The sequence below is a fragment of the Lygodium microphyllum genome, chromosome 10 (assembly GCF_053477565.2).
Source record: "Lygodium microphyllum isolate KBCC chromosome 10, Lygodium_microphyllum_v1.1.10, whole genome shotgun sequence".
NCBI lineage: Eukaryota > Viridiplantae > Streptophyta > Polypodiopsida > Schizaeales > Lygodiaceae > Lygodium > Lygodium microphyllum.
This window is the reverse complement of record NC_141144.1, coordinates 142869992-142879954: the sequence shown is the minus strand read 5'-3', so window position 1 is coordinate 142879954 and position 9963 is coordinate 142869992.

Sequence of the window (9963 nt, the reverse complement as noted above, 5' to 3'; positions counted from 1 at the left end):
CAGGCAGATGGTTGGCAGTTTGATATACTTGACCATAACTAGGCCTGACTTGAGCTATGCTATAGGGCTCATTAGCCAATTTATGCAGAAGCCTAGAAAGCCGCACTTGGATGCAGTTAGACGCATTATGAGATATGTTAAGTCCACTATAGAGTATGGGTTGTTCTATGTTAGAGATAAGCCCTTGATATTGACTGGATACACAGATGCAAATTGGGCAGGTTGCTCATATGATCGTAGATCTACGAGTGGATATGCATTTGGATTTGGCTAAAGATTTGGGAAAATTGACTCTAGCAACTTCAATATTTAATGACAAACCACCAACCTAAAGATAGTTGTGATTCCTTGCATAGTTAGCTTCCTCACATCAACTTCCACCACCTCAACCTTGATATATCAAGAGCTTCTTTGGCTTCCTTCACTTCTATTTTATTCATTCTAGGAACATGGGAAAGGTTCCCTTCAAAAGCACAATTAATATTATGGTTTGGCAAGTTCATCTAGTTATTTTTTGCATGGAAAGTCTCTCCCTCATTTACTGGCCAAAACTCCTTTGTTAAGAATTGAGGGAAGCTTGCGTGCTTATCATCTTGAGATCCTCTCTTTGATTTGATACTATGCTACTGATAAATCGGGTACAAATTTGAGCAACAATCCTCAATTAGATATTCAAAAATTATAGAGTGAGAAAAACCGCACTACCTCTAGCTACAATGTGTATAAGGCACATCAGAATGGTTGTGTAGAGAAGAGGAAAAGTAAGGCCTAACCTCCCCTCTCTCTCTCTCTCTCTCTCTCTCTCTCTCTCTCTCTCTCTCTCTCTCTCTCTCTCTCTCTCTCTCTCTCTCTCTCTCTCTCTCTCTCTCTCTCTCTCTCTCTCTCTCTCTCTCTCTCTCTCTCTCTCTCTCTCTCTCTCTCTCTCTCTCTCTCTCTCTCTCTCTCTCTCTCTCTCTCTCTCTCTCTCTCTCTCATTTTCCATAATAATATGTATCCGTTCATAATATATCCCTTTCATATCATATCTAGGCGCACTTAATATCCACATAATTTTCTATTAACATCATATATTATTAAGTAAATAATCTAGGCCATTGTTGTATGTTTATGTCAATCTATCTTTCTATGGTTAATCCACTAGCACCATTTTTTTTATTTCTCTCTCACCTTAATTACTATAATTCACATTGTCAACAATGTTTTAAGAAGACTACAAAAGCAGAAGTGCCATGTACTATTTTTTTGTGGATATTATTTTTGTGGAGCTTCAGTTCCTTATTTTTTGGCACCTAGATTATATTTGTACATTATGGACATCATCAAATTATCATGGATGTGTTACTTTGTGAGAGCTGGGCTTACTCCCGTGCACATTATATTCACCACCCATAGTTGTATTTCTTGCATCTGCAATTGTTGCATGGGTTGTACACATGTATTTGTGATTAGAATATCTTAGGCTTGGTCTAATTAGGCTAAGATTGAAGCATGAAATGATGATTGACCAGCCTAGAGTCCACAAAAGTGGGTAGGATGCCTAAGGGAGGACACAAATCCTAACCCTTAACCTAAATCTTGGTCTATATAAGGGTGGGAGGTCTTGGTTGTATTGACTCCTTTTGGCATAGTCATGCTACAAAAGCTCTATCATTTTGACTACTCAAGCTTTCTATTCAATATTTCTAGTCTATCATCTTGATTCTATTGTGTTGAGAGTGACTGAGAGGGAGAGAGTGGGAGGTGTGCTGAGCAAGGGATTGAGGGAAAGTGAAGCTCTTCACCATCATCTTTCTTTTCTTGTCTTCTCTACTAGCTCTTCGACTTGTTGGTGTGCTTGGTTGTGGATGCGGAGGAGTGATGGCATTAGATCGTGTAGATTGTGGTCGTGGAACCATCTTCATTCCTTCCAGTCATCAAATGCATGAAGGTAAGTTAGGTGAGTTCGCTACATCTCCAACTAGTCTTGTGTTCTTACTTTCTTGGGTTGGAGAGGAGGATGCTTGGTTAGTTAGAGTGGAGTGTTGAGAGACAAGGTGAGAGATTGTCACTGAAGTGAGTTGCAACTTCTGAAATAATAGGCGTTTGTCCAAAGTCCCCATAGTTGGTGCACTGCAAAGCCATCTCTAGTGACCACATACCAAGTCCCATCCAAATCCAAGAGAAAGTGAAAGAGACATTCACACAGATCTCATGGACCAAGATACTTGAGGAGACAACACCAGATAAGTTACTAATTGATGAGCTAGTTCCTAACACACTTGAGCCCACAATTCCAAAAGAGCAACCACTTGAAGCTGCTGCTAATCCACACAAGGAACTAGTTGTGTCTAAAAAGCCATCAAGAAAGGAGAAAAAGCTAGAGCCAAATCAGCCACTTCCATGTGAGGCTGCTTAAGCTGAAACGGAAAGTCCAAGGATAGATGAGTTTATAACAAACAACCCAAGGTTGTTTCTGGTTCTTTAAAACAACCAAAATCTCCTCAAAACCAAGAACCTTTCTCACCCAAACCAAAATAAAAAATCTGATAGTAGGAGCCTAGTGTAATTGCTCGATCTAAGGAGAAAGATCCACAAGGGACATCTACGAAAACATCAAAAGAGGGATGACCTCCCTCTACGTTTGTTGTCAGTCACAAACAAATCTGGAACTACCAAGACCATGAATAATTCCACTCAGTTCAAGGATCCAAGTACAGAGTCATCTTTGAATGTCACGATTGACCACCACTGAATAAGAAGTTACTACTTTAAATTTTGAGATGGAACCCATACAATCCCAGCCCTTGGCTATGACCAAGACTATCACTTCAACTAAAGAACAAACCTCTAGCACTTCAGTCTCACACAAAGATATAGAATCTAGTGTAGAGAGCATAATGAATCCATTGATTCAAAAGTCATGTTCTTCTCGACAAAAAGCTCCCATACACTTGAAAGTGGCTAAATGATCGATCATGGGCATGTTAGAAAAGAAGGAGCGACACAAAGATCAATCAGAAGCTAGGAGTTCTCACGAACCATGTGAAACACTCTTGACTTCACTTACTCGTGCATATGTTCATGCTGACCTTGGAATTCTGGCTTATGAGCATCACAAACTCTTATAAAAGCCTTTGATAGCAATCAAAATTTTGTTGGATTTACCCAAGAGTTGTGGGAGAAGTTCTAAAGAAAATGACCAAGGTAGGGCAAGAGATGCATCGCTTAATTACTATGTTCCATGTTGGGAAGCACACAAGTCGGGAAGATGTTGTAGCATTGGCTAAGAAAGTAAAAGGACAAAGTGAGTTTGAACGGAAATGGTATTCTATTCGAGGGTTTGATGCATGATATGGTAACTACCTAATGATTATTGCTAAGCAAAGAGCACTTTGGACTTCAAAGCATGATCCTACATATGTTACTCCTACATCTCTCTGAGTGCTTGCACTTGTCCGTAGTGTCAACATTTCTAAATTGGCTAAACTCGATCCCTTGTGTGACAAACTTCTTTCTGAGAAATAGCTACACATTGCAAGTCGATTATAGGACAATGAGACATGATGATTGATGTCATTCAATATATATTTTGTCTCACCCATGATGCACAACTTGTTGATGACCATGCTTCATTAGAGTACAATCCTAATTTCTATAAATGGTTTATTCCAAAGCTAACTAACACAACACCAAATCTTAGCTATGCTCTCTAGTACTACAATGACTAAATCTTCATCAAATGATGTGAAGCAGAGTAATGTATAAACCTTCTACTAATCCAGACACAGTGGCTAGAAGAGGTATGCTTGTAACTCTAGATCCTAGGCACAACGCCATTGATGTCCCTACTAACCCACCCCACCAGTTAGTCCCAATTGAGCCAATTGAACCCCATGATGCTCCAAAGGAGGTTGGTGAGACGCATCTCTAGATCAGCCATACTAAACCTAACCCTCCTTTTAGGATCAAACCTTTGCTAGTATGTTGATCATTGAGTACCATGGCTGCTCATTTGGCAAAGAAATTAAATTCCTCTAAAATAGAATGCCTACTTCAATTTGAGGCCATATATACTACTTATACCAAGTTGTTTGCAATGATTGATCTAGGCTTTGCTTATGGTGAGGCAGTTCACGTTGCTTCTAAATGGCATTCCACTTGGGAGGACAATGAACATCTTTTTGATAAAATCCTCTTGATTCAAAAGGAATATGTTAGGAATCTCCCTCAAGAGCACTTGCTATCATGTCAATTTATTCCTTCTTATGCTTCTGTGACCAAAGTCCAAGCCCAATCAGTACTTGATGAGCTTGAGCAAAATTGCCATTCCTCAATTCCGTTCTTTTTCCAGAAGTGGTTTTCTCATTGACTTGAGATTTCTTGCGATGGCAGTCCTCTTATGACCACAGCTGAGCAACGCCGTATAGTCAGTATACTTCAACTTGACCCAATTTACTATGAGATCACTTCACTATGCTCTATCATCCTAGCTCAGAATCTCATCTTGCCATGAAAGTTGATATATTACCCATTGCTTGACAAGATTTTGATTGAAGAGGAACTACACATTGCTAATAGTTTTGTAGGACCCTTTTTGCTTGGCGATTTGACTACTTACATTTGTGGACTAGATATTAAACCAGTTGACTTGGATGCTTTTGCTAAATTGGGTAATCCAAATTTCTATGACTCTTGGATCCCAAAAACTATAGAATACTAACTCTTTTTCCTTTTTAGTCTTAGTTTCTTTGTACATGTTTATCTTTAGCTCAATTTGTTGCACTAACAAGAGCAAAAGTCCATTAGGGCCAAAAACGCTTCAAAAAATGCACTTTTGTTAATCACGGGATTAAGGAAAGAGTTCGCCACGTGTGCAAGAATATGGTATTCTTGTCTCCTCTTTTTTAGAGATAGTGGAGTCCATTTCGTGATTCTCTCTTCTTTTTTAGCCAAAACCCCTAAAGTCTGACATGTTTTGGAGTCCCAAAGACGTTATTTACTTACAAATCTGACAAAATACGTGACAGAGATGTGATGAAATTAATCATGAGTTTTTTGAAAGTCGGGAGATCTTTCAATATTGTTTTTGGCGCCCAATACATACTCATTTGGGTTCTTGGCGCTACTTTTTAGTTCATTCACCCCTCTTTGAGCTTCTTTCTCTGCGCTTTCTTTCTTTTCATGGCTTCCTCCAGGCGCCCTTCTCGTTTAATACACTCTTGCATAGTCTATAGCCAGGGAGTAGATGGAAATTTTGAGCCCAAAACCTTTGCTGTAAACGATTGGGTTACCATGCTGCCTTCTTGCAAGGGCTCTCATAAGGTGAAAAGAAGAAAACGAGAAGATATAAAACATCACTGGAAGGGGCGTATCATTGCCTTCAAAATTATGCCCGAAGGCTGGTTTGTCAAGGTGCAACATGTTTACATGGCCAAGGATATGCACTTGCCTCCAAACGAACGTGTTCCCCAACAAACACATTGTAAGTTATAAGTTGAATAACGTATATAATTCTTTTCCATTTATGCAAGTTCTAACAAACGGTTCGTCATTGTAGATATCTTTCCGTCAACAAGTATTGAATGGCAACCTGTGGAAAGCCTAAGTGGGACTTTCCATGCCATTCATAAGGTATTGGCAGACATTATTTATGCCAATCAAACTGTGTCTTTTTATAGTGAATGCAAGGTTTTTATATATTATGCACAGTATGTGGTTCCCTCTAAAGCGGATAGGTATGGGAATATCGAAGATTTGCCATTGCCAAGTCTTTCATCTCTAAACTGGGAGATTCCTGACAAGGTAATGGTGTAGAGTTTCAAATTCAAAATATCTCAGGATATTAAAAAGTCCATGACAGCTGGAAGGATCTCAAGAAGAATACGTTTATCATGGTTTGTACCCCTCCATATCTTCGTGGCTTGCTTCAAAACAGCAAATTTACAAAGAACGAAGGTATCCTGGCTAAGTAGAAACTTTTCGGAAGAGGATTTGGACAACACTATAGGGGCGCATTGGAAATCTAGAGAGTGCGATCATAAGGGTGATATCTTGAGGTGCAGTGCATGCCCTCAATCCTTGGCTTTGGCTTACAGTATCCCTCGCCAAACTCTTGCTTTGGGCTTTGATTACAGGAGATACAAACTAAGATTGGGTATTTGGGTTCCCTTGGATTCCGATACAGATTACACACCATATAAACTTGCGGTGCACGTTTTGCCGCATGAAGAAGTAAAGAAGGTGAATGTTACTTCCAATTGGAGTCTGAAAGATGTGAGGGATACCTTGGAATTGCTAGACAATACATCCCCTAGATATAAGTTCAAAGTGAATGGTGTAACAATTGGTAAAAGAGCCGAGCGCTCTTTCTTTTGTACGAGTTGTTTGTCTCCCACAATTGTGAGTTTTGAGCCTTGAGAATGAAAACTTGGCAGGAATTTATCTTAATAGACTGTCCTTAAGATATTTTTTAATGGGAACTCATAAGGAAGCAAGTTGCCTTTCGAATGTGTATAAATAAAATGTACATTACATTCGATTTACAAGTGAAAATTTTCATTACACAATGAGGTACAAAAATTGCATAAAAATGTACAAAGCCAAAATAATAAGGCTCGTGTATGCTTATGTTTGCTATTTTCATTCTTTATCGATTTCTTCAAAGATATTTTTTCTCACAGGGCCTTTCTTTGATTGTTGAAAAAATTTCACCTTTACAGGTAGTCTCTTTTCTTGGGGCTTAAGAGGGGATGGATCAAATTTAAGAGGAGAGAGCATTGGCATTCCTTTTTTCTTAGACTCTGCAGCAGTGGTCCCATTGCCTTTGCCCTTGCCTTTACCATTGCCATTGTCCTTACCCTTTCCCTTGACCTTTCCCTTGCTTGTGCCCTTGGCCATTGAAGTTTTGGGAGGAAGAGGGGAGTCAGGATCATACGGTGTGATTGCCTTGTCCAGAATCAGCTCGATGCATCTCTCCCTTATCCACCAAACATATGATTCGGGGTAGTCCTTACACTGTAAGAATAAATGTTATAAGTTAGTGAAAAGAAATCATGACAAGGGTTGCACAAACATCAAATGAAATTAACTTACATTCACTCCTTCTATTTGTAACAACTTTGAATCCACTATTCTGCAAATGTTTGAGATAACTCTCCATCCACAAGAATGCGCATCGCTTTGCAATGGAACGTCTTGTAGAAGAAAAGTATAAGGCCTTTGAGGATCAGCAAGATCCTCGTATGTTGTATCCAAAAATGTAGAAACGAGTCTACCAGCACTGCAAAAGGAAACTTTGTAAGTTTAAAATTTTCTTTATAAATAAAATCAAAGTAAGTAATTTTCTTTCAACATACATTCGTGCTTGACCATGAACACCGCTGAGAGAATTCATAAAGATAATTTCCCTTAAAAGACAATTAATGTAGATGAGACTCCAATGCCCTCTGCAAATTCATAAAAGAGGTGAGTAGAAGGGTGAAAGCAAATGAATATAAATTTTCCTCTACAGAAAAAGAAAAATACCTTTCTACATAAGGGAAAAAAATGTGGTAATTTGTCACACTATCGAAGCTACGAAAAAATGGTGAAATATTAGAACCAGATTTTGCAAAAAGTTCCACAGAGAGAAGTGGATCAACAATGTATATGGTTCTTCGGATATCGAGAGTGAGCGAGGAGACCAATGCCCTGCAGACAATAGCAAAAGCTATTCAATACAAATTTCATCCAAAATATACTTGAACCTAAAAGACTTAACTTACGCAAAAAATATATATATATAAACCTTACCTTATGCAACAAAAAACCACGGAGTCAGATAGTTGGACATCCCTTTTTTCCAACATGGGCTTGTCCTCGGGAGATATACTAAGATATTCCTCCTCAGGTTCCGCAGAGACATTCACAAGAATCTGCCCATACACTTTGCCCATCCTCTCACTGTTGACGGGAGCAAGTAATGCGGCTTTCCTCTTGTAAACATCGTCTTCAGTTTCAAGCACCTCCTGATTTTTTTCACTCAAGAAGGCCTCCTACTGGGTGGCACCCCTTGTAGGGTAAAGGTGAGTAACATCCTCAACATTTAGCTTTTTCTCTTTCCTGGACAATTTTGGGGGAATGTTAAGGATTTCAAAGGCTTTTTGATCATTGGAAGGCAAGGGCCTCAGCACTTTGTCAAACCTATACCTGACTCTGCTGATGATACTGAAATCTTTATTCATAAGGGTGATCCTATGAGCATGGGCGGCAGCAATGTAAGCGTCGTTCATGAAATCAATAACAAAATCTTCTGCGGCCTCTTGCAGGGCAAGAATGGCTGAGAGTTGCCACTTCTTATTTAGACCAAAGACAGTTGCCACTTGAGACAATCTATCAGAGATCTCTTTAACGACCCTTATAAAAGCAGCTTTTGGAATGACATGCTGTGTAGCTCTCTGGGCTTTCCTTATCTCACTGAAACATCTCTGCATATAGAAGAACCTGGACTTCCTCTTTCTCTTTTGTGGCTTGGGAGGTTCAGTGGCCTCAGCAGATGTAGCCTCAGGTGCCATTGTAGGGAATGAGTCTTTCACAGGGCAAGAATCACCCTTTGCTTCCTCAACTTCAGGAGAAGAAACATTTATAGAAGATGTAAGGCCAACACCAGGTGTAGGGGGGATTTCTGTTGTAAAATGCTCTAGGGCCTGTGATGGACCAGCTTCAGTAAACTTGGAAGAGGGCTCCTCCTCAGATTCATCAAATTTTAACTTTCTTTTACCCCCACTGTCCTTCCCATCCAGATACACTCTTCTTGCAGTTTGCTTTGTCCTTGCCATCCAGAAATGCAAAAATAACAACCAGAAGGACAATATCTGAAATAGTAAATCAAACAGGCTAATTGGCGCGAAAAGGGACGAAATGAGCAACTCCGATACGGCGCAAAATGAACAAAACGAGCACAATGGAACAACGCCCTCGCTTCGTATTGGACACCAGAATGCCGATACGGCGCGATATGGAGGAAACCAAGACTGCGTATGGACGCCCTCGCTCTGTATTGGCAATGACACAAGGGTGAGACGGAAATGCTGATACGGCGCGATATGAAGCAAACGAACACAGCGTATGGACGCCCTCGCTTCGTATTGGCAATGACAACAGCGGAATGTCAATAGACCTGGTCCGTATTGGTGAGACCAAACTGCTGATACGGCGCGATATGGAGGAAACGAAAACAGCGTTCGGACGCCCTCGCTCCGTATCGGCACACCTCGTTTTTACTAGCGAATAAAGAACTGAGCCGAAAGACCACCGATACAACGCGAGAGTTAAGAAACGGAGAAGACGCAAGTCTTGTATCGCACCGTATCGGTAAGCAAGGCGGGAAGAGCTCGAGAAATGAAAAGTGTACACGTAGGAAAAATTACCACTTATATACCCACGTCAATCATGATACGTGTCAGACACGTGTCCGACGCTCATTGTGCCACGTATCTGCATTTATGGTCCGTGTGCTACGTGTCAAGTAACGACCGGTCCACTTCTTTGCCACGTGGTTATCGGCCACGTGTTGGCCAACGGCTACTGCCACGTATCAGAAACCAACGGATACTGCCAGGTGGCATAATTCCGCACCTACATAAGGGTGTGTTCCTTATCCGTACGTTTTTTTTCGGTTTTTTGGGAGCTCTGTTTGCATTGCTAATACGGCGCGAGGGCGACTGTTTGCCTTCTTCGCTTTCCTCTTTTCGCGTCGTTTTGGAGGTTCTGCAGAGTCTTCTTTCAGCTCTCCTCTCAAGCTCATTCTGCCCAAGCTCGTGTGACCACCGTTGTGGCGATCGGGCTTCTTACTGGAATCACCGATACGGCACGAGGGGGCCTATCCGTCTGAATCGTTTCTCTCTTATCGCGCCGTATCGGCAGAAGTTGTAAACATGTCTGAACCCATAGAATTCCTAGGATCCAAGGTTTCTCCAAAAACTGGTAAAAGAAGGAGGCTTTCAA